Raw genomic sequence first — 27,528 nt, 5'->3', positions numbered from 1 at the left:
GGCATTTTCAGATATTCAAACTGGCCAGAAGGTGTAACAAAGCTGGTGTATTTGATTGACTCAGGGTCTATAGTAACATGATGAAATGCGTCTTTGAGATCTAGTCGTGAAAGTATTGTTTGTCTCGTAGCTGCTCTATTTGGTCATCAATTAGAGGCATGGGAAAATTGTCTCTAGCAGTCAACTTATTCAATTCCCGAAAGTCAACACATAGCCTCAACTACCTGACTTTTTCTTTACCAAAACAATGGGAGAACTGTATTGGGATGAACTCTTCCTAATAATTTTCCTGTCCAGTAAGTCCTTAGTAATCTTGTCCACCTCTAATTTGTCTGAATATGAAAGTCTACGAGGGTGAAAGTAAAAAGGTACATGTTTAGGGTCAATCAGAAGTTTCATTTGTAAGTCAGTAATGGGAAATTCAGGCCTAGGTGCTGTTACATAATTTCAAATAAATTTTGTTCTATAGTAGCCCTTACTTCATTGCTTAACTGTGGATTAATATTCAAATTTAGATTAATACGAGTTTCCTCAAATTGATCCACTTGGATATTCAAAACTTCATTTTCAACATAATGCACATCATTATCAAGAAATTTTAAATATACTTTACCCTGATTAATAGTAAAATTAACAGTAGGGTTACACAACACATCTCTACCTAATAAGCAAGAATCTGACATTGCACTTGTAGGTATGACATAAAATTTAGTTAATAAAGAAGTAATTTGGTCAACATCAATTTCCGCTTCATAACAACCTAAAATCTGTAACCCACTACCATTCATGCCGGTAAAACTATCATTTGTTTCAGCTAAAGTAACATAACATGGTAATGAATAACGTAACATGATCATTTCTTTAACGTTCTCCATAAACTCTTTATTGTAAAGAATACAGGTTACTTCAGCTTTTGATTTCTTAACAGTTGGATCAGCAGCAATTTGTTTAAGTACATGAATGTTTTTTAATAGAGATACACAAGAGTCTCTTTGAGTGCACCAGCGGCTTTCAGCAGGTAAGACTAATTTTATGCCTCCTCTCTGTAAAATCTGAATTTCTAGTGAACTATGCCTAAATTCTTTAATAATCATATTAACTTTTGATAATGTATCGCCATCAACTCAATCTTTAACTAGTAGATTTCCTATGTTACAAGGACTGTGCCACAAGTTGGTCAGGCGTCCATTTTTAACATATTTGCAGCATTATCTGACACTACTGCATAAATATCACAATCATATGCTTGTTTGGCGGCTTCAATAGAATTTAAGCACACTTCAACAAGAGCTTCACCTGTTTCTTTGACAGCAGAAAAAGTCATATGATTCTAGGAAATATACTTTCACCATGTACACTCTGTAACATTGTAACTACATTGTTTGTATTATTTGATGAATTTTTCCATCCATCAATAAGTAATGATGCATAGGGAGAGGAGATGCATTATTTTTATTATTTACTAATATTTCTTCATGTACTTTATCTAATAGCACAGTGGACATTGTTTTCCTACATGACAAACCTGTACGAAAGGCGAATTGTCTGAATACAATTTTAAAATGGACACTCTCAATTACAGAAAATGGAATATTACATCGATCGTGGGACAGGTGAACTTCATGCCAAGGATGAGGAACAACTGAAAGAAGTTGCCTCAAAAGTTACTGAGGACAGTGACAGTATACTGTTAACAGATGCAGATAAAGATGCTTTAAAAGCTTTGAAATTTCAGCTTCGTCCTTCTAGACTTTCCTAAAAAAAAAACATAATTTAAAATACCTAAGATTAAACTTATCTCTGTTTACTATGATTGGAATATTTGGATCATTAAAGACTATAATTTCAGTTGTTCCAACTTCCATATCATCCATAAAAACATCATTGTTGTTGGCAAAATTTTCTTGGATTTCCTGATTCAGAGGTAGGCGGTAGGAGAGTATTTGGTGTTGGGCTTGAGTGAAAACTTTCATCATCACTATCAGTATCTTCTGACACAGCTTGGGGTCTAGAACATCTGTTTCTGAAGGCAAACACAAATATAGACTCAAAAGTTTGCAGTTATAGATGGGCAGAACCAAGTAAAACCTTGCAACTGATATAGTACTAATAGTACCTACATTACTACCTATGAATTTTCAGTCTTCTTAAAGCTGTATTTTTTAATAATAGAATTGCAAAATTCTGCATATGGCAGCTTGCCTTTTATTGTCAAGGTGGACATATTTATAATGTAATTTTTCATAAACTGAAGTGGTTTCCTTCCGCGTGTTCCATTACACTTTTTACCTCCTAACGTCAATATTAAGAAAAAAGTGTACTTTAAGGACGGACGAATGGCTAAAGCTTTAGGGCGGACGGCGGTATATGGGGGTGCGATAACTGCGAATGCAAAGTCATTGTCATGATGCACACTTAATTAGCATTCGGCATTTAGCTGTCTAATATTATTAGCAGTTTAAGCATATAGTATTAGCAGTTTAATACTCACTACTGTCTGTAGTGTCAATGCTAGTGCCTGTCATAATTGTCAAAATATTTCGCGACATTTTTTACGACGTTGCAATGTAAAAATGCCGCAACTGTAGTAAGTTAGCTTTATGATAAAGTTTACCAACCCTGGCTTCTATTGCAGTTGACAGCATTGTTGGAGTTTACCGCTGTTTTGGCGCTATTGACATATGACGTTTCTGCGTTTCTTTGTTTTGTTCACAAAACACTCCTTTACTAGAATGAAACGTGTGAACATTTTAAATAGACATTAACATCAGCGCGCCTCTTTACGTAGGAAGGAAAAGCTTTAGGCTTCTTGACAATGGCGGATAAAACATTGACTATTCATTTCCTACCAATAATTTTTCATTTGGCATCATAACCAGTTAAGGGGAATGCCCTGTGTTAGTTAAACCCAACTTTTACTATAACAATTGCTAAAAATACGTTACAGCTAACACTTGGTTTAAACTAACACAGAGATTACCCACTAATACTGGTTTAAAACGCAAAACCATACTCATTAAACTGAAAATTAATAAATAAGCCAAGTAGCATGTACTTGGAAAGATTATATTAAAAAAGTAAAAGAATTACAAACTAAACAACGCATTTAATGAAATAATTAAAACTCCAGTAATTTTGACAATCACTACAGGAACGCAACAAACTGTTTAGTGTGCGCTGATACATTATATGTTTCATTCATAATTTATAAAATGCACCGAAAGGTCTACTAAAGTGTTTTTTGGAAAAAAATCTTGATTTTAGATGTAGAAGATTTAGGAGTTCTAAAAGTCATAACTTCTAACTTCCAAAAAATCAGATTTTGGAGCTTTTTGATAATAAGCTGCCGTAATGTATTGAAATCCAATATCTATTTAACACATTGTATAAAAGCTTCGAACAAAAGGGATATACTCACATGGGATATACACACTCATATTATACACATATTACGATACGAGTATTATATCTAACGTTTACATCGCATTTTCTTAGCGAAGTAAAATCGTTTATTTTTCTAACAAGTGCGAAAAGTGATACTTTCCCGCACTCTGGCTGAAGTTGGTACGACAACGACACATCAGTACATAATTTTTCTACGAGCGTTTTCAATAATTGGAATATACAATAATTGAAACTAATTATAATTGAAATTGAAATATTGAAAAAAAAACTTTTATAATTAAAAATTAACAATATTGTTCTTTGTGGTGTCTTACAGCTAAAACTTCAGAAGGATAAAAAAATAATAAATAATTGTACCACGAATTTATTAAACACAACTCTACCTATAGTCTTTTCAGACCTTTTAATTTGGCCTCATATTTTTGAAATTACTTTAAAGCAATAAGGTCAAGTACACTTTCGTTTTTGAACAATTTACCTTTTTTTCTAAATCTGGCATCTTTTCCTTTAGATATTTTATTTTATTTTTTTTTCACCAGAAAAATAAGCAGCATTTAACTATGGTTTTTATTACTGTATTGTGAAAATTTTGGTTAATTGCACAATTTATTAACGAAAATTGCAATTGTTTTCTCTAAACCTTCTGTAAATAAGTATGGATATTGACCAAGTGACATACTCGGGGAATTACATAAAATAATAGCTCTATCGGCTTATAAGGAACTTAAAATAAGTGCCCGGGGTTGTTTAATTGGTTTCCATAGGTTCTTGCACTATAAAATCTAGATTTATGTTCGACTATGAATCTGTGAATATATCTTCTTTACAATTGTTGCAATTAACTTGCCTTTTTTTATTTTTTTTGCAATAAATCCGGAAATATACCCAGTTGTCCAAGAGCACCCTGGACATAGGAGATTAACATGGGAAAACGGTTTTTGATTTTTTTGCTCCTGTACGGTTGATTTGATTGAAAATCGTAATAATGAAAGTTGTAGTACCTATCACGGACTAGTTTTCTGTATTTTTTTTCGGATCTCTAACTTGAGCCCTTTCGTCGTAAAACACGAACAAAATGAGACAATTTAAACTTTTGGCCTGCACTGTATAGGCGGTTGTTGGGCAACGGGTAAACAGGTCATTGTTGCTGGCAATAACAATAAATTATTACAAATATATACATCAACAGCAAATAAAAAACAACCAAAAATAATACAAATGTGTTTATATCACTAATAGAGTGATATAAACTTATTCTATTGGGCCGGGTTCAACTTTTTAGTAATAGTAAGTTGTAATCATCATAGTTTTAAGACGTTTACTACATGTTGTTATCGACAAAAATTAAGTTCATGATTGTGGACTATGACTAAGAAGTTGGGTAATCCCGGCCTTAGTTTGATGTGCTACATGTATTCAAAAATATGCAATTAGTATCTATATGTATTTACCACTATTGAGGAATAACTGCGGAACAGCATCCTTTGCGTCCTCTTGACGTCCTCCTTAAGAAAGTTTATTGGTGTCATACAAAGTCTGGATTGATCCAATCCTATCCAAGATTATTTTATTATTCCCATTCTCAACTTTAATTAATATCATAGTGATATTAATTAATTAAGAAGTAAATTTAAATAAATTACAAATTGATTAAAGTTTGACTAGTCCTTCATAATTAGTCAACTTAATTAATTAAGTAATTAGTAAAATTTAATTAATCTAATATTCAGTCGCCCAAGGAGGCTTAAAGGCTGTTTATTTTTTGGCAGGAGCCTAGAAAACTCCCAGCAGCTTAAGAAAGCATCCCTATCCAGATTTTTCCAGTCTATCCTTGGAAAAGCGTCCTTTTGTTAGTCCTGGAGTGACTAGCTGGCATCCCATTTCAGTAAATTTACTTTTAAAATTTTTTTAAACGCTTTTCACTGGGTGAGTTACCCATCACAAACCCAGGAGGTTAGAACGGATTAATTTTCCGATTGGCGCGTGTTAGCGTGCACGGTCCGAGGTGTTTGTAGCAGTGACTCGTGACTTTTGGCGGAGTGACCGTCGGACTCGCCCTTTACATCAGAGTAAACGAAGCACGATGAGCGTCCCTCGGCGTAACACGCACCAGTACAATACGCGACAAAACCCCACGACAAACCTACAGAGGACACCCCTAGCTATTATACCCAAAACCGCATTCAGGAGTTGAGATACCCTGAGGAAGACGACATGTCCTCTCATCAAGAGGAGGTGCCACGCCCTTGGCTACGTCACCACAGTCGTCGACGCCGCGTCATGGAAGTCCTCTTCTACACCCTTCACCTTTTAATTTTCTGGACGGATATGACGCCCACACACTCTATATTTGGCTACATTTCCTCAGGGCTCAAGTGGGTTAGTAACGGCGCCGGATTTCTAATTTTTGACATCCATATTTTAAATAAATTTTCGTCCTCTAATAAATTGGGGAAACGAAACGACTACGGAACCTATCATCACAACCAGGAACACAGCACAGTCCATTATTATAGGTAACTGTAATAATTGACACAGAGCCCAGCGCCTTCACAATATGCGATTGGAAGGCGAACTATTCCTTCCGAAAACATGCCTCCGTAAATCTTTCTTCTCTAGTAAGGTAATTCTTTGTGGTTTTGTTTGGGTTTGATCTTTGATCAATCTAAAACCATTCTGAAACCTAAAAAAAAACCTTAATTTTTACAACTTTATTTCTTTTTCATTAATTAAAATTATTAGTATAATTATGTAATCGCATTTTTAGTTCTTTTACAATGCCAGAACATGGCTCTTGTTAATATTGTAAAATATTAATGGCAGCAAAAATTAGAGGCAAGGTGATGTAAAAAAAATTCTTCAATGACTATTTAAACCAGACTACAGTCTTAAAATTACTACTATAATTTACTGGAATCCTAGCTTGCTGCGTTCAGACATTAGTCATAAGGGATACTATGGCTGATGCTGCCCCAGGTACGATTACAAAATTGCATAGATAGCCCTACTGATGCATCTGCATCATTACTACAAGTTTTTGTAGTCTGAAATTTTTTAAGGGTGGTCAAGTGCGTATTTTACAGAACTTGTCGTCTGGTATATGCTGCATAAATCACTACTTTTTCATGTGGATGAAAAATAAGGATATAAACATGAGAAAGTGTTCGTTCTAATTGAGGACCAAACTACCTACTATGAAGACTGTAACATTATGTCACGAATGGAACAATCCATTAATTTAAAAGATGGACTTATTATTTAAAAGCATAACTTCATTAAATTGAAGCAGATCTTCGGAGATGGCAAAATAATAAAATGCGCGAGCCAAAGTTACAGTCAGAATGCACATAGTCCATCATCGCTATTTTTTAGCCATGACAAATCCCCGCTACTGTTGCGCTGCGGGAGACGAGGAATAACAAACTGCTCAGCCAGTCAATCGGGTATAAATTAAGCTCGACATGCGTGGAGCGAGAGACGATCAGAGATAGTCGAAGACTCTGCCTCAGACGATAGAGCCCAGCCAGGGATACTCGGCTCGCATCACAAAATGTAGCCGTCCCGAACTCTGCAACCCGCGCCGGGTTCGTAATTAATTAAAGAGTAAACCATTTTCTAAATTATAATAAATCGCGAGTGTAAAACCCTTCATAAAGCTGCCCTCATCATTGTGTAACAAATGTAAGTATGATTTAATTATTGTAATATTTTGTGCATGTAAAAGGTACTGTTTGAAGTGTTACTTTCGGGAATTATGATCGAAGGTTTTATTCCGATTCACTAAGTTGATAAACCAACCATTTTGTCAATTAGATTTAACTGTTATTTAGTTATTAAATTATGTTTTTTCTACCAAGTGGTTTGATTCTACCTCTGAAACAAGATCTCGGTAAAGGCGTTTATTAAAGTAATATAACGCACGTCTCGTTTAATTGGTTGGGTCAAAAGGGCTTTACAAGATGTGAAACCTTGTGCAATGTTTTCAACAAGCAACAAGGTACGTTAACTGATTTTGCTGAAATTAACCTTATTATGATAATTTCCATTCTAACATTGAATGAGTAAGTCAAAGTATTGCAGTTTTCATTATGTTTTATGTTTAACATAATAATCACCATCAGATAGTGTAGTAAACTCGATTGCTAAACCTCAAGCATAATATGTATTATACCTAGTCTTATCTACAAGCAGCGTTAAAGTAATAGCAGCAATAAGGTAGTTTGCTGTGAGTTTAATAATAGGTCTAGAAGAACTACTCATATGAGAGACAATATTTACCTATCTAGTAGTATGGTTGTAAAGCAAACATCTTTGTGAAGCTGCAATGTTTTTTGTTCCAAGAAATAAGCCAAACTTAATAAAGCCTGAATGTTTAGATATTTTGATTATTCAAGCACCCCACTTTATATACAATCCGTTTATCGAAGGAAAGTATCCTCCACTCGGTGGAGGTAGTTTAAAAATAACCTAAGTATTAAATGTAAATAGGGACTAAATTCAGCGTATTGGGAGAAAACAGAGATGTTAGTAATATCAATGTGGACAACCATATACAGTGAAATGAAGGAAGTAGGAATAAAGTATGAAAAGAACATAAAGTATTTTGGAGGAATTTTCCGATCCAAATCTAAAATTTCCGAGTACATGCGGATATGTTATGCAAAAAAATATGCAAGAAAATTTTTTTTTTCAAGCACAGAATTTTGTCTGTTTATACTAGGTTTGATTGATGTTGTATATAGGTATTAGCGGTCACCGCATCTGCAGTCTCGCTCGAACATTCTCTATAGCCTAACACGCCTACAAAGTACTTGAGTTTCCATGGTTCAAAACAGGGCGCAAATGTAGAACAGTTTTGAAATGCAATAGGTACACTTCCATACACGCAATGCAGGAAACCCTCAACATACTCCATGTAGAACAAAAAATATGGTTTGATACCAATGTATTTGTGTACAAACTAAAGAATGAATTATTGCCTGATTACATTTATACAAAGGTAGACATTTTTCTGACGTACATAATTATAATACAAGACATTGTAAAGATTTCATAATTAGTAGAAAATGTGAATCAAATTTAGGTTTCAATTCATTACTGTATAGGGGACTTCTTCGATTTAATTGGTTGTCAGTCAATATAAAGGAATCGCCTAATGTACCGGGTGACCCAATAAGACTGTTCCTCGACCATATCTCGGGAACCGTTCGTCGTATGACTTTGGGATAAAACATTTTAAATCGTCCATGAAGAATCGCTGGAACATATTTTAAAGTTCTAAAAATGGCCACCAGAGGCCGTAACTGCAAGCTTAAATTTTTAAATTGCATTTTTATAAATTTTGCACAATAAACTAGAATTTTTTTCCACATTTTTAAAGCGAACCAATTTATCTATAATTTTTGTAAAATACAATTTTCTGTTATTTCAAAAACAAAGATGGCGTGGGGTGTTCAATTGTTTTTGCAATAACCTGCTTTAACTTCTTAACGGTTTGACCAATTTCACCAAATTTGGTATTGTCGAAAAAAGCATTTTTTGGGCAATAAGAATCAACCAAAATATAGTTAATTTAGTTGAATATTTCTCCGCCAGGGGGCTAGCTTTGACACCATAACTCAAATTCCAAAAAAGATAAAAAAACAAATGGTATGATATGACTTTTTCTTTATGAAAAAGTAGCCAAAGAACATCCAAATAGGCCAGTGAAAACCGTTTTTCAAATTCTCGTTCCTAACCTGAAATATTGAGAAAATGAGATTAATGGATCTTTGAAGGCCAAGGATCGTGCGGTAAATTTCATAAAACTATCAAAAATTTAGCTACATAATGAATAAAATGTTATAGAAGCAATTGTAAGTCTAAATAGAATTGATTTAGGCATTATTTAAAAAATACCATATATCATCAGAACATTCATGTGGCTCCAAAGGGACTAAACCTTATACCTTAAGTTAAACCTTTTTTTAAGTTATCCTTATACTTTTTAATTTTCAAACGTATTATATATTTTTGGCAGAAATTGACTCCAAAAATCACACAAAAACAGGAGGACACTACAATGCAATAGACAAATTCCGAGTGTAACATTAAAGTGACTTAATAAGTTCAGGATGCATTTAGTCGCTTTGGAGCAAGATGAATGTTCTGACGATATGTGGTTTTTTAAATAATGCCTAAATGAATTTTATTTAGACTTACAATTTTATTCACTTTTATTCATATGTAGTTAAATTTTTAATAGTTTTATGAAATTTACCACACAGATCCATTAATCTCATTTTCTCAATATTTCAGGTTAAGAACGAGAATTTAAAAAACGGTTTTCACTGGCCTATTTGGATGTTATTTGGCTACTTTTTCATAAAGAAAAAGTCATATCATTCCGTTTGTTTTTTTTATCTTTTTTGGAATTTAAAGTCATGGTGTCAAAACTAGCCCCCTGGCGGAGAAATATTCAACTAAATTAACTATATTTTGGTTGATTCAATACCGAATTTGTTAACATTGGTCAAACCGTTAAGAAGTTAAAGCAGGTTATTGCAAAAACAATTGAACACCTCACGCCATCTTTGTTTGAAATAACAGAAATTTGTTTTTTACGATAATCATTGATAAATTGGTTCGCTTTAAAAATGTGGAAAAAATAATTCTAGTTTATTGTGCAAAATTTATAGAAAATGCAATTTAAAAATTTAAGATGGCAGTTACGGCCTCTGGTGGTCATTTTTAGAACTCGAAAATATTTTCCAACGATTCTTCATGGCCGATTTACCTAAAGAAATGTTTACCCCAAAATCATACGACGAACGGTTCCCGAGATATGGTCGAGGAACAGTCTTATTGGGTCACCCGGTACAAATATTTAAAATAGAACTGGGAAAACAGATTCGAGAAAAAATGTATATGCAATTTGCTAGTGATTTGCTTGTTGGTTAATTTTTGGGACATGTGTGCATTGTATTGTTTTGTTTTTCATGTAACATTATCGCTAAATAAATACTATTATATTAATACTGTGCACCCGAGCACCCACTGTGACGTCACGCCAGGTAGCGTTTCGAGGGAGAGGTTTTGCTGATAGGGCCGCCCTCTTGGATCTGTTGTGTTGTCAAGTAAAATTCCCACTTGTCACTTCGCTTTTGTTTATTTGTTTTAGCATGCTGCTAAAATTAATTATATTTTTATGACAAAATCTAACAATTTAATTGGTGAAGATTATACACTAAAATCAAGTAAATGTGTATTTTTTGATTGACATAATGGATACAACAGCTGCTGGCCCAGGTAAGATTACAATGACAATTTCATACCTAACCTATGTAAAAACCATGCTAATGCTGATGCATCATTACTACACATTTTTTAAGGGTGGTTCTAGTAACTAATTCGGCTAGTCTTACAGATCTGCAACTGGTATATGCTGCATACATCACTACTTTTCCATGTGGATGAAAAAGAAAATACTTTTATGAAGAAAGTGACTACATTTCCCAGGGACTGCAATCAAGTCAAGTTGAAGAAGAAAAATTGTGTGCAATATATCAAACTATCTACATTAGGTAGAACCGTGGATTAAAAAGCAAGTTTTAAGGTGAGTTAACTGATTTTAAAGCTAGATTTGTAGTTCTAATTCTGCAAGAAGTAAGCAGCAAGCAGTAGTAGCCATGTCAATTCATGGTTCCACTTTAGTAAGAAGGAAATAACATAACCCCAAAGTCTTATAAACCATCAAAATTTTATTTATTATTTTTGGGTTGTCATTTTTTGGCAAAAGCAAAAGAAAATTTGTCAAATGATATTCCAAAAATCTATGAATGGGGGTAAAGACCAGTAGTCTATGATGGAAGCAGTAAGGAGCAAGGTAAGAAATGAAAATTATTCATTTCTTGCTGCTTACTGCTTGCGGTTAATGTGGCTTGCACTTATTTGTCAAACTATGAATCAGAGTGTTACAAGTATTATTTATTTTTACTGCAGCTTACTGATTACTTCTTCTTGCGGAACTAGAACTATGAATCCAGCTTAATGATAGTAACATTAACAAAAATAAAAAGCAATGCAGTTTTCATTATCATTTTACCTTTAACACAATAAATCATCATTGTACACTAAAACTTTGTAGACTGCATTGTTCAACTTTGAGTTAATATGTATTATATGTAGTATATGAGGCAGGGTTTACCCAAGTTTCTAGTTGTAGTATTAATCATAAATTTATTTCTTGTTCATAACAACCCAGAGTAAACAAGTAACCTGGACTACTTGTTTACTATGTGTTGTTATGAACAAAAATTAAGTTAATAATTATGTCTATGTATACCTGCTAATTAAAATTAAACTGACTTTTCACTAAAGTCAATCAAAAGTTTTCTCAAAGGTAAAGCTACACATTTGTATATGACATGCTATACTTAAAAATTACACTAAAATAAAATTAATTTTACCTAACTTAAAAGTAGACCAACTTTCAACATTAGGTGAATTTCAGGCTAATTTGTGAACCCTTTGTCACTTTGTGTTGTTATAAAATGTGAAACTTTATTTATATTTTTTCTCGTTTTTTTTTGGTCTTACTCCATATCTTCAATTTCTTTTCCGTTGTTTTATCAAGGATACACCAATTCCAACTAGAGCAGTACTCACAAACTATGTCACAGCCAAAGAAATCTTAATCCATTGTTAATTATTTTTAATTTTACAAATGATTATTTTATAGCTGAACTTTTTTATGAATGAAATCATGAATCTTTCACCTTCTTTAGGTTAGAATATGTCCAAAGTTAAAACACATCTATGCTATCTAATTTAACATGTTTAGTATTTTGCCCGGTTTATACTTTTAAATTAAAAAATTTAATTTGATTTTAATTACATGTAATGCCCGGTTTATACCTCCAAATTAAAAAATTAAATTAAACTTAAATTAACATAAATTACCTACATGTAAAATTAAATGAAAATTCATGTGGTTAATACCTGGTTTATACCTCCAAATTAAAAAAATAAATTAAATTTTAATTACATGTAAAATTGAATGAAAATTATTATGGTTTATACTTTTCAAGATATGTTGAATTAAATGACATAGATGTGTTTTTGGCTTTGACGTATTTTAGACATATTCTAACCTAAAGAGGGTGAAAGATTCATGAAAAAGTTCAGCTATAAAATAATCATTTGTAAAATTTAAAATATAACTACTGGATGAAGTTTTCTTTGGCTGTGGTTACCACACTAGTTGGAATCGGTGTATCCTTGACAAAACGATGGAAATGAAATTGGAGATATGGAGTAAGACCGATAAACAGGGAATGAAGGAAAAAACATATCAAGTTTCACATTTTATCACAACGAAAAGTGACGAAGGTTTCAAGAATTTGCCCGAATTTTACCCCTAGCTTAAAGTTGGCAAACATGTGGCTTTAACTATTTAAATTTAAGTTAAAACTAACTTTTTAGTTTAATTCGTTAATTTGAAGGTATAAACCGGGCATTAGTTTTTTTTAAATAGAACCTTATTTTTTAATACATTTGTAGATACTAGGTAGAATTTGAAAAGTTTTATGTTGTCTATACTTCAACCTGATAGTTTTCCTCAAGGTTTTACTAATATTTAATTTTTAAGATATTAGCTTTTACTCTGATATAAAATTGGTTGTATTACCAATTACCATTGTTTGCACAGGGACCACAAATTAGATTTACGCAAATAAATTTGCGTTAGATGCTACAGGGCGTTCAATTTTTTACAGTGTTTCACGATAAATGCGTCATATTTTATGGTTTGATTAAATATAACAAAATAACACTACTTTGCTTTATAAACCACGATCCAAAGATGTTTTGCTATGGAGATACATGGTGTCAAAGTTTGCATAAAAAGATCTAAAATTATTTATTTCTTCAAAAGGGCTGCAGATACCTATGTTCATAAAACTTTGTAGGTTCAACAACAGCACGCTTTGCAATAAAAAAATATTTTTCAATTTTGCCAGTGGTATCCAATTGAACGAGTTGGTGAAGATTTTTGTTTTATCAAATATAAAGTTTTATGAAAATAGCTGCAGCCGATTTGAGAATTATAAATAATTTAGATTTTATAATATTTTTATAAATTTAGAAATATCAAAACTTTAAGACCCTGTACCTCCATAACGAAACATTTTTGGATCATGGTTTATATAAACTAAGTTTTCTTTTGACGTTTAATCGAACCCTAAAATACAGGGTGTTTCACGATAAATGCGTCATATTTTATGGTTTGATTAGAAATAAAAAATACAGTAGTTTGCTAAATAAACCATGGGCCAAAGATGTTCCATTATGGATATACAGAGTGTTAAAGTTTGAATAAAAAAACTAAATTTATTTATTTCTTCAAACCGGTTTTAGATATTTTTATACAACTTTGTAGGTGTCAACTGTCCACGATAAGGCACGTTTTGCAATAAAAAACATAATTTTTAATTTTGCCAGTAGTTCAATCAAACACGTTCCTGAATGTTTTTGCAAAAAAAATATGTATACACCACTCTTTTTCCATTAAACGCAAACCAATTTCGAATTCCCCATTCAATTTAGAACAGAAAAGCTATCTAGTAACTTTTCGGTACACCTTTCTGTTTCCCAATAAAAAATTGAAAATCATAAAAATGTACCCATAAAATCAATATTAAATCGTCGACTGTTTATTTTATTAATCAATATCTAAATTTTTATTAATTTAGTTTTTTTAAAAAAAATTTTATTCGATAGGAACAAGCAGTATCTTCCTATTTTTTCATTAAAAAACTGAATAAATCAAAATTTTCAAATTGAATAGAAGCAAAATTCGAAGATTTTATATTAATTGTAAGGGTACTTTTGCAGGATTTTTTATTCGAAAACGAGATGACGTACCAAAAAGTTACTAGATACCTTTTCTGTGTTAAATTGAATAAGAAATTCAGAACTGATTTGCATTTTTTGGAAAAATTTTTGATTGGACGCCACTGGCAAATATAAAATAGTAGTTTTCCTATTCAGTGCAAAGTTATGTTTTCCCACACGCGAAAGCAGTTAGACTATAAGCTTCAAGTGCGGGAAAACTACTTTGTACACGTGTTAGGAAGAATATTTTTTCTACGAATGAAATATCTATACATTTTGTTTTTAATTTTTATTGATATTAAAAACAACAACTTATAACTATTTATTGTTATTAACAACATTAATGTTAAATGTACAGTTGGTCGCGTTTTTTAAATTGATCGCAGATTGAGCAACTGAAGGTAAAATACTGGTACTTGGAACTGCTTCACTTTCTTTAGGATTGAAGGTCAGAATTTTGTTACTTAATCCTTTTTTATAACTTGTGGATTCATCAATGTATTCTTCAGCTACCGTAGTCGATTTCCAACCCCCCAAGCGTTTTATGTCAGTGATTCCTTCTCCAGAATCGGCCAGGAACGTTGCCGATGATCGACGATAACTGTGCCCTGTGTAGAGTTCTGGATTTGGCAACTTCAAAAAAATAGCTATTTCAGAAGGCATTTTTCCAAAACTGTTTACTCCAACACTTTGCGAAAAACATTTACCCTTTCTGTAAACTAGGAAAAAACGATTGTTTGACTTTTTTGGACGTAGGCCGGTGTATCTTCTGTACAGTTGCAGGTAGGTTCCGTTATGAACTTCTTCTGATATTATAAAGTTTCTTGCTGTATGATTTTTGGAATCCCTAATTTTAACAATTATGAGGTTTCCTTTGTCTTCAATATCTGTAGTGGTTAAATTGGCTAGCTCTTCCCTTCGACATGCACCAGCAAGTCCGAATATAGTGGCAACTTTAATTAACAGGTAAATTTCATCTGGTGCGGAGTTCATAAAACTGAATATTTCTTCTTTTGTAAAAATTTTGGCCTTTTTAGGTTTAAAACCAACATTCTGCTTTTTCAGAAATGCAGTGAGCTTATAAAATTCACCGATATCGATGTTTCTTTTTATTTTTATTACATTTTTGAGCATTGAATACTTTGACCACATTGTGGTTTCTTTGCTTAAAGTAACAAAATACGCTAAAAGTACCTCTTCCTTTAAGGTTTTTATCCCTTTTGTTCGCACCATTGGGTAAACAACTCGTACTGTTTCTCGTATTTTTCTCGCGATTTGAGAGGCAGCAATTGCAAACTAGCCATGTTGGCGGCTTTTAGAACATCTTCCGGAAGTTCATCTTCAGTGATATCCATTATTAAAATAGTTTTTTTAACTTAAATAAGTAAGAATAACACTGTTGTAGACTTTAAATTGCATATAAATGCGTTGTTTGACAATGAGCTTTGGTTTCTAAGGAAACAAGCCTCATTTTCAAAGACAGAGACAAGGTGGTTTATTTACCTAAACTGTACGGAAGAATAATGAAAAAAGTCGTGTTTTTTATATGAAACCCCTGAATATTATTACATTTTTGAATTCTACGCAAAATTCTAAGCAGATTTTATGTATAATAGTCTATATAAAAACACTGTTGCAAGGTATAATCAGCATTTTAAAAAGTGTGCGGGAAAAAAATTTTCCCGCATAGTGTGCGGGAAAGTGCCACTTTGCACACACTTTTACGTATGCAAAGTAGCTTATTTGCAAACATTCGTAAAAAAATATATTTTTTAATGGCAAAACGAACTTTATCGTTGACACCTAAAAAGTTTTACGAAAATATGTTTTGATGAAATAAGTAAATTTTGATTTTTTTACCCAAACTTTAACACCCTGTATCTACATAACGAAACATCTTTGGACCATGGTTTAGCAAACTAGAGTTTTTTTTGACCTTTAATCACACTTTAAAATATGACGCATTTATCGTGAAACATCCTGTATAACGCATTTACCATGAAACACCGTGTTGACTAATTCAGCTTAAGTAATTTCGACTTTTTTAAATGGAACAGCCTGTGTATTACTTATTTTTCTGATATCTTTTACAATTCAACTTTTGTGAAGTATGTCATATACCTACCTAATTTAAATGTCTGCGATTTATTTATATGTTTTAACTTTTACCTGCATTTTTTGTTATCTTAACTAAACTATAATCTGAAAATTGTTTTTAACAATTCAATTGACCAATAAACATTTTAAATTGTTGTTAATGACATACAAAATTAAAACATTTGTTTTTTTATCAATTATACAGGGTTATTCACGTTATTCGACACGGAAAATTGTGACTAAAGTATTCACCTTCAACAAACTTTTGATTCTGGGATGGATATAGACCTATTTTAGGTATCTTTTAAAAGTATTTTCAAGATGTACCGGTTGTCCCAAATGCAGAAAAAGTATCAAAGTTATATTTTTTCGAATGGAATACCTAGTATTTTATTTAATTTTCAGAATCTACGTTGAAAATAAAAGGTAATGAATGACATTGAGGTTTGGTACGTCTAAACTTTACAGTTTCTCAGATATTCGTTATTTTGTAAAAATGTAGAACAAATATTAACATTCAACCTTCCTTTGAGATTAATTGACCAAAATTGGTTTGGGCGATGATAACAGATTAAGTTTTATGATCCAAAAGTGATAAATTAGTTTAGACCTATCAAACATCAATAAAATTAATTTTTATTTTCAACGTAGATTCTGAAAATAAAGTAATATACCAGGTGTTACATTTGAAAAAACATGACTTTGATACTTTTTCGGCATTTGGGACAACCGGTAAATCTTGAAAATATTTTTAAAAGATACCTTCAATAGGTCTATAACTTTTTTGAAAGTGAATAGTTTAGTCACAATCTTCCGTGTCAAATAAGGTGAATAACCCTGTATAGGGTGGACCATAAGTAATGGGACATAGAGCTACAGCATTACTACTACTATTTTGCAGTAGCTGATAGGAGGCGCTATCTGCAACTATTTCAGCTGCTTAAAAGTACCTAAAATTTTTTTTACGCAGCTGAAACGGACATACGACTTCAAAATATTATTTAAATATGTTTTCTATTTAAAAAAATACTAGTTTTAGATCTTAAATGTTGACCGTTTTCGAGATATTTAATGTTTTAATATTGCATTGCTAATACGGTTAAATGGTTAAAGGGTAAAGTACATTTACGTAATTTATACACACCTTAAAAAAACTAATTGGAATATCTTTTAGCTAAATCACACAACAAAAAGACTGATGAAAAATCCTTACGTATTTTCAGTGAATTTGGTGAAACAACTTACACAAACACCACAAACCACTGGAAATTAAAGTATTAACATTAAAAAAAGGTTTCTTTTGGACAAGTATTTTACAAAGGCAAAATAAAAACTTACTTTTATAAAATAAATATTTACTAATTTGAAAGTTGCTACCTGCAATATCAAAATAGTGTATATCTCAAAAACGGTCAACTTTTAAGCCTTAAAACAAGTATACCTTTTTCACGTAGAAAACATATTAGAATCATATTTTGAAGTCGTGTGTCTGTTTCAGTGGCGTAGAAAAAAGTATTAGTCCTTTTAAGCAGATGAAAAAGCTGCAGGTAGCGCCCCCTATCAGCTACTGCAAATAGATGAAACCATCATATTTACCGGCTGTCAAAACCCCCTTATACACATTTTCAGTAATTTATATCAAAATACCTAGATAATATGATAAAAAAACAAGAACAAAATTTCAACTTTCACACCCTGTATCTTTCGTAATATTAACTTTCGGTATAGGACAATTTAGCTAAATCGTATTACTTTGATGTCTGGAATATGTTGTAACTCTACCAACTTGTCGTAAGCTAGTTATAAACTTAAATTAAAACTTAAATTAACTAAACTTAAACTTAAATCGAAGGTAAAAATTAAAAACCATAAATAAATTGCAATCTACTCAAATTAGGTACATGACATACGTAAAACCTATCAGACAAAATAAATAATGTACAGGGTGTTCCATTTATAAAAGTCGAAATTTCTTAAACTGAATTAATCAAAATATATTTTAAAAAATTGAACGTCCTGTAGCATCTAATGCAATTATTATACGATATATTTGCATAAATCATTTTTGTCGTTCCTGTAGAACGTTCGTACCAAATATGAGTATTCTACTTTTAGAAACAATGGCAATACAGTCAATTTTACATCATAGTAAAAAGTAATATTTGTATAGAAAAATTAAATAATCTGACATTATTAACAAAAAAGTTTTAGTTTGAAGTAGAAGTCCATTGTCTCGCAGTGGAGGGTAAGAATACAGGGTGCGGAATAACACACAGTCTTCTCCACTATAAATTTATTAAAGCTGCTTAACACATTAGACGCTGTCTTTCTGTACAGGGATGGACAGCGAGACCCATTAGTAGCAAAGAGTTAACTTATCATTAATGGAAGGCAACTAAACTGTAAAATGGTTGAAAAAGAATTTGGAATATAAAATCAAAGTATAAAAAAGTTTCATTACCTTATCATGGAGAAAAAACACTTAACTACACTTAGTAACTATTAACATTCTAAATATTAATTGTAAAAATTACAAAAGTAAAAACCGCGTGGCGGGGGACCCCATCCCGTAGGTGCGGGAGCCCCAATCGTACAGGGGAGTGCAAAAACTTTCAGATGTATGTTGCTGAGGGCAGAACAAGGGATTTGAGTGCGGGAAAAGTACTCTTTCCCGCACTCAAATAAGTGTGTAAAAGTGCATTTACCGCACCTGAGTAGGAAAGGTTTTTTTCATTATTCTTACTAGTCTGAAAACTATCTATTTTTTGGTGGATTCGTTTAAAAAATGTACCTTTTCCGTGAGGACGCTGGAAAGTGCCAATTTCCCGTGCCCTGTTTTTAACTGGTGGGTTTTCTCGTGCGCTGACAAATACGTGTTTTGCATAAAATTTTTTTTTTAAAGTCAGTGAATTTCTGACATAATACGTTAAGTTGTGTGCTAGATTACCATTAAATGTATTGTCACGTTTAAGTTGTAAAGCCCTTTTGGCCCAACAAGTTAAACGAGACGTGCGTTTATTACTTTAATAAACGCCTTTACCGAGATCTTGTTTCAGAGGTAGAATCAAACCACTTGGTAGAAAAATATAATTTAATAACTAAATAACAGTTAAAACTAATTGACAAAATGGTTGGTTTATCAACTTAGTGAATCGGAATAAAACCTTCAACATAATTCCCAAAAGTAGCACTTTAAACAATACCTTTTACATGAACAAAATATTACAATAATAAATCTATACTTACATTTGTTAAACAATAATGAGGGCAGCTTTCTGGAGGGTTTGGCACTCGCGATTTATTATAGTTTAAGATATGGTTGACTATTTAATTAATTTGTAAACCCGGTGCGGGTTGCAGAATTCAGGACGACTACATTCTGTGGCGTGAGCGGAGTCTTCTGGCTAGGTACTGCCTTCTCCGACGTGGTGCACAGCAAAACTGGACTGACTGGAATGAACCCCTCTCTAGGGTACAACTTCCTTCTTATAGCATTCCAAACACTGGTTCCACCAATCAAAAACTCCCAGACCAGGTCTGCTCTAGCCGACAACTCGTGACGACCTTTCGACCCTCGGTACCTGGAAATATTTCGCATATTTCGCAACTCTTTCGCGTCCGGTCACACTCCGGTGCATAGTCTAGCTATTGCATCATAGGTGCAGTTGCACTCTGACCGCATTCCACAATTTTAATGTTTCCGCTCAAATAATATAAATTCCACATTTTTTAATGTTTCCGATTAAGTGAAATAAATTTGATTTATTTCCTTTGTGACAGTATAATGAATTTTTATACTGATTTTATGCTACAATATAAAATCAAGCTTCAGCTAACATTGGTTAAAACCGAGTTCAAACTTAAAACACATTGACATTTCTTATATTCTCGTGGTAATATTATTTTTTTTGTTTCAGATATTCTCCCGGTGAAGCGAGAAGCAAAAAAAAAGTCATCCAGGTCAATCTTGGATTTTTTTTTTAATTTAATAATAAACTAAAAATTGGGGCGCGGGTGGTGTGTAGTTTTATTTGCGATTTCGATTTGCTGTTATGCCATATGCAGCATTGTTCTATCCACAATATCTGGCCGAATAATTTTCCTCTAATTTCCAACTAAATGCTGATGTATTAGAAATATTGTCATTCCTTTAAATGTCAATCTATGCATGGCGAACTGAGTAACTGTGCAGAAGTTGACATTGGGAGTGAACAAGGACCAGCAATCAGTCATTCATATCTATCTAACGTACAATTTATTTTCCAACTGATTAACATCCTACAGCAAATTTAACTTTTTGTGTCTGCTCAGCTCCTATTTATATCGAAGAATTAATGCTAATCACGTGTGTTTTCTAAGAACTATCCATAATGCCCAAACGGCATTTGGACGTCGAGCCAACGTTCGATTACCCGACGCAACGTCAGGTACCGACGTTGGGGCGACGGCATTTCTACTCGTATTTGCACTATTTTGGGGAATGCAAATTTGAGTCAATTGCACGTCGGGTCACCACTAATACGGTATATTAACCCTTTCAGTCATGACCCTTCTGAAAACATTTTGAAAAAATTTGTCGTTTTGAGGTAAAATATTATTTTTTTTATGATTTTTCGTAAATTAGTCTAATTAGTTTCCTACGGCCGTGACGTCATGTCGTCGACGGACAATATGTCTAAGTGGAAAATTCATATACATATACGTTGAGGACATTTTATTTATTAAAACTCTTATTTGTTATGAAACTTATATTATATAAAAACTAGAGTTGCAAAACTATCGATAGTGCAAAAATTCGATGTATCGATAGCACAAAATAAAACTATCGATTTTATCGATAGTGCTATCGATAGTGACAGTGACAAAGACAAGAGAAAATCACATAAAAAATAAAACATTTTATTCTAAAATCATCAACAAAATAATAATAAAAATGTCAAAATAAAACAAATTGTTTAAAAATTAAATGTAAACTAAAAATCAAAAACTTTATCACAATAAAAACTAAATCAGTCGTTAAAAATCACAAAAATTCAACAAAATAATAAATAAAATGTCAAATATAACAAATTGTTTAAAAATTAAAAAATTAAATGTAAAGTCGTCAAAAAATCACAAAATTCAACAGGATAAACCAATAAAATCATTCCAATGACTCATTTTGCATCCATTTATTTTGGCCCACAAAATTAGTATATTGACATTTTTTGGTTTTAAATTTGACCGTCGCTCGCTAATGACTTGGCCTGTTTTGGAAAAAATTCTTTCCGAAGGCACACTTGTTGCTGGAATGCAAAGAATTTTTTTTGCAAAATCAGCAAAAGCTGAGGGAAATTGCGATTGTGATGACCAATATTCAATGGGGTCTGTCATATCCATTGGCAAGACTTTTGACTCGATATATTGACGCATCAAAATTATTGAATCACTTGAAGCAGTACTAATTTGATCAGCCTGTGTAATACGTTGAGCCAAGAAACCAAACAGGTCCACCTCCACACAGGTGCTGGAATTGGTTGCTTTTGATGTAGAGGGAGTAGAATCTGGCTCATTTTCCACACCTTTATCATCGAGGCCTGCATTGCTCAGTAATTTTGTTTTTTGCATAAAATTTGCGAGTTCTTTTTGAGTATATATGTGAGCTTGAGAAGCATTTTCTGAATTCCTAAATGCATGTTTTTTGAAGCGGGGATCCAGAAGGGTGGCGACTCGTGGTACGGTTCTTGTCTCATTAGAAAACAATCGTTTTATTACTGACGCAATTAATTTTGAATGAAGATATTTTGCAATATTACAGGTTAAACCTGTACACACATTCTGCAAGTTCGTTTGGATACCTACTACAATTGGGATAATTATTGACACTGTAACATATTTGTCCCCGGAGACCTGCTTTGTGGCTTCTTCAAATGGCTTCAAAACTGCAACTATTATTACCCTTTTTGTCTTAACCCCTCCAGTCCCCCGGCTTGTCCATTCCAGCACACCAATTCATTTGGTTTGTTTTCAACGACTGTTCCTCTGACTGTCATGAGATCTGGTCTACCATTATAATAGACGAAGCTCTTCTGGAAGAATTCATGCGTCCTAAAGATTAGATTAGGATATCCCAAGAATTGACCCATATCTTTGAACACCGGACCATTGGCTTCATGTCTTTGGTGATTATTCCATTTTTCATAGTCTATGTGATTGGCAATACATATATTGTCATAGTGTCCAAACCTTGGCCATTAGAATTGTCCATCAATTTTTTGACTACGGTGTTCAAGTCGTCGGCCATGGTTAATCCCTTAAACAATGGGACAAAATGGGTCTTAATAAGGTATTCAGTAACTACGAAGTATTCTCTTAACCTCCATGACATTAGTGAAAAGAACCGTCCCTTAATTTTCAATTCTCGTTCCTTTGCCTTTAAGCCTATAACTAAATCTTCGGATGATAGCCCTTTATCATTTACCTCTGTGAAAAACTCTTTCCAATTGGTAGCTGGGGAGTTAATAAACGTCTGGAGAACTTTTTGAGGGAATTGGAGTATTAGGGTGAGCCTTGATATGATTTAAGATTTCTGTTTTATTCATAGAATGGCTTTTGTCCGCGTAAATAATTGATGGATCTAAAACATCTGGAATCTCATAACAACGTATTAAGGGCAGACTGTGCCACTCGTCTCCGAAATCCTGGACTTGTTTAGGAGTAAGCCATGTCCCTGTCGTGCTATAGGTGTAGAAAGGGTGATCTGGATGGACTTTGGTTTGATCCACATACCATTGTTTTGTTTTTTGTTATGTTCATATTTCTGTGTGAACTGTTAAGATAATTATGGAGTGATCAGAAGATAGGTCAAAAGAACTTTCTACATTACATTTTTGGGCGTCGACTCGCTCGATACGAGCAGGGTGCCCCTATGTCCGACACGCCCAAAGGATTTACTTAAGGCACTGCAAGCCCTCCTGAAGTATCGCCAGCGAAACCCGCTCGATACGAGCAGGGAGCCCCTATGACCGACACGCCCAAAGGACTTACTTTAAGGTACTGATAGGGTCAACAGTTTGGACGGTCACATCTTAGTATGCGTAAGAACTCTTGTCTTTTCAGCCTGGGCTTCCAAGAAGGTATCGAGCCGTCCGGGCACTAGAAAGTTCGGACTGTTGCTCGAAGACCGACCTAGAGACCAGTGGTGAGGCAGGATCTACAAACCATCCTATCGCTGATCTAAGCCTTGTTGCACGACGGATCAAAGGTACCTTTGTCTCCTTCTCCCATGGTTGAAGAAGACTCGTTGATTCAGACGTTCTTGAACCAAGGTAAGCTTTGTAAGGTCCGCGTTTCAATTTGGAAGTACTTAAGCCTGAGGAACCAATGTGGATATGTAATAACTAGATGGAGGTCCTAGCATACACCCCGAGCAGGGCAGATTCTGATTAACCGTGAGGTGAAGGGAGTTCAATCGGATGAGGCACTGTAGCTCCAATACCCTTGCCCCCCATGAATTGTGACGGAGTTGGTCCGCATGAGAGGATGAACATTTCATAGAGGTACACTAGTCAAAGGAGAATGAAATGATCCTAAGGTTTCTAAAGTTCTAAGTTCACTCTTCAGAATGATAATTTTTATTTTTCTGTCTAATCGTCTGGAGAAAATATTTCTGATCGTTTTCGAATTCTGAAACAAGCCCACTAGATTTCTCACTATTCCAATGTAAGTCCCTGAAATCCCCCAGTTTTGGTATTATAAACCTCAACCGAAAGTCGACCGACGATTGAACCGAGGGTTTCGTCAACCCCAGCTCTATCCTCGGTTTGAATGTCCAACCGAAGGTTGGCAGTCTATCCTAACCTATATTCGTGGACCTTTGAAATTGTTCATTTTTCGAAATTTGCATTTTGAAATTTTGTTTCACGTGCAAAACGAGTTCATTAGTGAAAATTAGAATTATTCATTAACAAGATGTCGAACGTCTTCCTCTCTGAAATTGTAAGAAACAGATTACTCTGGGAAGACAGCAGTGACGATTCATCAGATTCTGAAAACGAAAATCATCAGAGAGTGCGGCAGAGGGTACCTCGAACTTTCGATTAAGATTAGACCACTTTACACGTTGGAGTGACGAAGAGTTTAGAATAAGGTTTCGTCTCAGCAGAAGAACAGTCGCTGGGGTGTTGGCACAACGCTTGCACAATCAAATAGCACCAAAAACTGAAAGGTAAGCAAAGCATAGGTAGCTAAATTGAAAATATTAAAATAAAATAATAACATATTATTTCCAGAAATCATGCAATAACAGCAATGCAGCAAGTCCTTCTAGTACTTCGCTTCTGTGCTACAGGTGTATGTTACAAACTGTTGCGGATTTTGCTGGAATCATAAATCTACAGCTTCGCAAATTGTAAAAAAGGTTATTTTAAAATTGCATCATTAGCACCAGAATACATAGGCATGCCAAATACACAACAGGAAATAGACGAAGTGAAAAGAAAATTTTATGCCACTGCAAAATTTCCTCGTGTAATTGGAGCCATTGATTGTACCCATGTTAAAATTATTTCACCAGGTAAATGCATAATATAAAACAGTGTCTTGCAAGTTTTGATTGATTTTGTCAATTTTTTTAGGCGGACCTAATGCTGAATATTTTAGGAACAGAAAATGTTACTTTTCACTAAATGTGCAAGTAGTAGGTGATGCGGATTTACGCATCCGGAATATTGTTGCTCGTTGGTCAGGTTCAACTCATGATCAAACAATATTCAATAATAGCTCAATAAAAGCACAGTTTGAGGGTAATGAGTTTGGAAATTCGATAATGCTTGGGGACTCAGGATATGCCTTTAAAAAAATATTTAATAACACCAATTCTAATCCAACAATTGAGGTTGAACAAGTTTTCAATGAATCCCAAATTAGAACTCGAAATCCAATTGAAACGATTATTTGGTGTTTTAAAAAGACAGTTTTCCAGTTCTTTCTCTTGGTATAGGTTATCATGTGACACTGCCAAAGTCGTTATTATAGGGTGTGCAGTGCTTCATAACTATTGCAATTATTATGAATGAACCAGATCCTGTTAATGACTCCAAACATAGTGATTGAACCACTTGAAAATAATGATATACAGAATAATAATAGAGAACAGCACAATTTCAGAGAAGAGTTTCTCTTATATTTTCTGAATTTGTTAAATGAAAATATTAATTGATACTTTTTGTTATGACGAACAATATATTTTTAGCTTTATATGGTATTTTTATATTTTGTTCTAGATGATAGAATTTTTAGTACATAATCAATTTTATGTAAGGTGTACAATATCAATAAACACATATATTTATATATTTTCTGTTTATTTATCCAGACATTTTAATTATGAAGAACCTAATTGATTTTTTTAAAGTTCAATCTCCAGTTCTAATTTTTCGTTTTGCAATTCAAGGTTTCTAGACTTTAGTCTATGAATTTCCTCTTCTCTTTCCAATCTTCTTTCATGAAACTCTTGTTTCTTGCAGCTTCTTCTGCTAATAATTTATTTTTTAAAATTATTTGCTCTTCCTTAACGGTTATAGAGTCATTTCTTTTTTCTTTTTTTTTGTTTGCAGTACAGCATGCTTTCTTGACTGGAGCTTTTTTGGAGTATAGTCGGACCAATCTAAAAGCAAACAAACAGCATTGACTAATAACCTACTGAAAATAATTTTATCATAAGTACCATTTTTTTCTCCCGCGCCTTCAAAGCCTTCAGTAGTCACAGTCAAGTGACTGAGGTTGCTGAATTAGTCGGTATTATATCAGCTTCAAATAATACTTCCATGTTATCCATGTCGGTCTTCGTATAATCGAAATCTGAAGAATTATAATAATATATATTATAAATTATGATAATAAATAGTTTTTTTTAATACCTCTACTAGTAGGAAGCACATCCACTGTCCCCTACGCTTGGCTCCAAACCAGTCACCGATAAAACCCAATGACAATTATTAATTTTTTCATATAAAAGCTTTATTGCTTCCTTGATTTCCATCTCATCTATTCCACCACCAGTCTTTAGCAGGTTTTGTCTTTTTTTAGCTTCGTACTTACGACATCTTTTTTTAAGTTATCAAATTTGCATTTTTAATTGATCTGCTGTGTTTCGGATCAGTGGTTGTGAATATACCACTTCCGCAATTTTTTCCAACCAGCAGCCTAACATATATGATAGGTAAATAGATTTTTGTTTTGTAGACTTGATATAACTATTTTTAACTTTTGTTTCCAAGTCACAGCATCAGTTTTCTTACATTCAACGATATGTTTATAGTTTATATCAACTAGGGTATGACAGTCTGAGTCCGTGAAAAGAACATCTTTTGGTTTTCTTGGGATTGACAGTCATTAGGTTCATATAATTTTAGAGGAAAAACTCGAAATGAAAATAGAATATACGTCCATAACACGAGGAAAAACAACACAAAATACCTACCCACACTTCGAACGCATTTTAAATTTTTAAGAAAATTGACAGATGTCAGATAGAGGATGGTTGTTATTGGTTCAAATTTGATCGGTAGGGTAGCCAACATACAGAAAATAAGTTTCAACCTCTGGTTCGCTAACCTTGGGACGATTTACGTTTATAATACCAAACTGTTTTTAACCCTCCGGTGAATTTCAACCGGCGGTTCGTCGACCGAAGGTCGAAAGGCATTTTTTATAATACTGGCCATAAGTAATTAACGTATTAGTAGTAGTTACTATTAAATAATTAACGAAAATCTACATTGTGAAACATACCCCCGGCCGACAAAAGGTAGTCCTAGCTTTTCACAATATTAATTATATTGACAAAAAGTTTCACTAGGCAAATCTCTAAAACAAAATAACATTAAATTAATATGGACTACTACTACAAATTAAATTAATGATACTTTTAAGTTTTAATCATGGTGGCAATGTAACAGAAATTTGACACCACAAATTCTAATCTCTTTCTTCAAATCTTAATATAGAACAAAGATGGTAATATAAAAATATCCTTAACGGATTTTTCCCCCTTATTACAACACAAACAAAATTTATCATAGTTATATGTAAACACTAACCAACAAAGTATAGCCCCTAGTTTTCACAGAATTAAAATTAAAAATAAAATCAAAATGTAGTATCTATGGAATA

The 27,528-nt window shown here is 33.2% G+C and overlaps 2 long non-coding RNA genes and 1 pseudogene across 2 annotated transcripts; 2 read left to right on the top strand and 1 right to left on the bottom strand.

Moving 5' to 3' along the window:
* Positions 1–609: 609 nt before the first annotated feature.
* LOC145736745 (uncharacterized) lies at positions 610–2,224 on the bottom strand (annotated as a pseudogene).
* Positions 2,225–10,526: 8,302 nt separating this feature from the next.
* LOC145736396 (uncharacterized) lies at positions 10,527–20,389 on the top strand. The gene is made up of 3 exons (XR_014179921.1): positions 10,527–10,692; positions 10,811–10,999; positions 20,292–20,389. It is a non-coding gene; the product is annotated as an uncharacterized LOC145736396 (long non-coding RNA).
* A 1,176-nt stretch (positions 20,390–21,565) lies between these two features.
* Positions 21,566–23,815, top strand: LOC145736499 (uncharacterized). The gene is made up of 3 exons (XR_014179983.1): positions 21,566–23,406; positions 23,473–23,681; positions 23,758–23,815. It is a non-coding gene; the product is annotated as an uncharacterized LOC145736499 (long non-coding RNA).
* Positions 23,816–27,528: the final 3,713 nt, after the last annotated feature.

The sequence above is a fragment of the Ips typographus genome, linkage group LG12, assembly GCF_016097725.1.
Source record: "Ips typographus isolate SLU linkage group LG12, UJ_Ityp_2.0, whole genome shotgun sequence".
In the NCBI taxonomy this organism is placed as follows: domain Eukaryota; kingdom Metazoa; phylum Arthropoda; class Insecta; order Coleoptera; family Curculionidae; genus Ips; species Ips typographus.
This window is presented reverse-complemented; position numbering and strand designations above follow the sequence as displayed.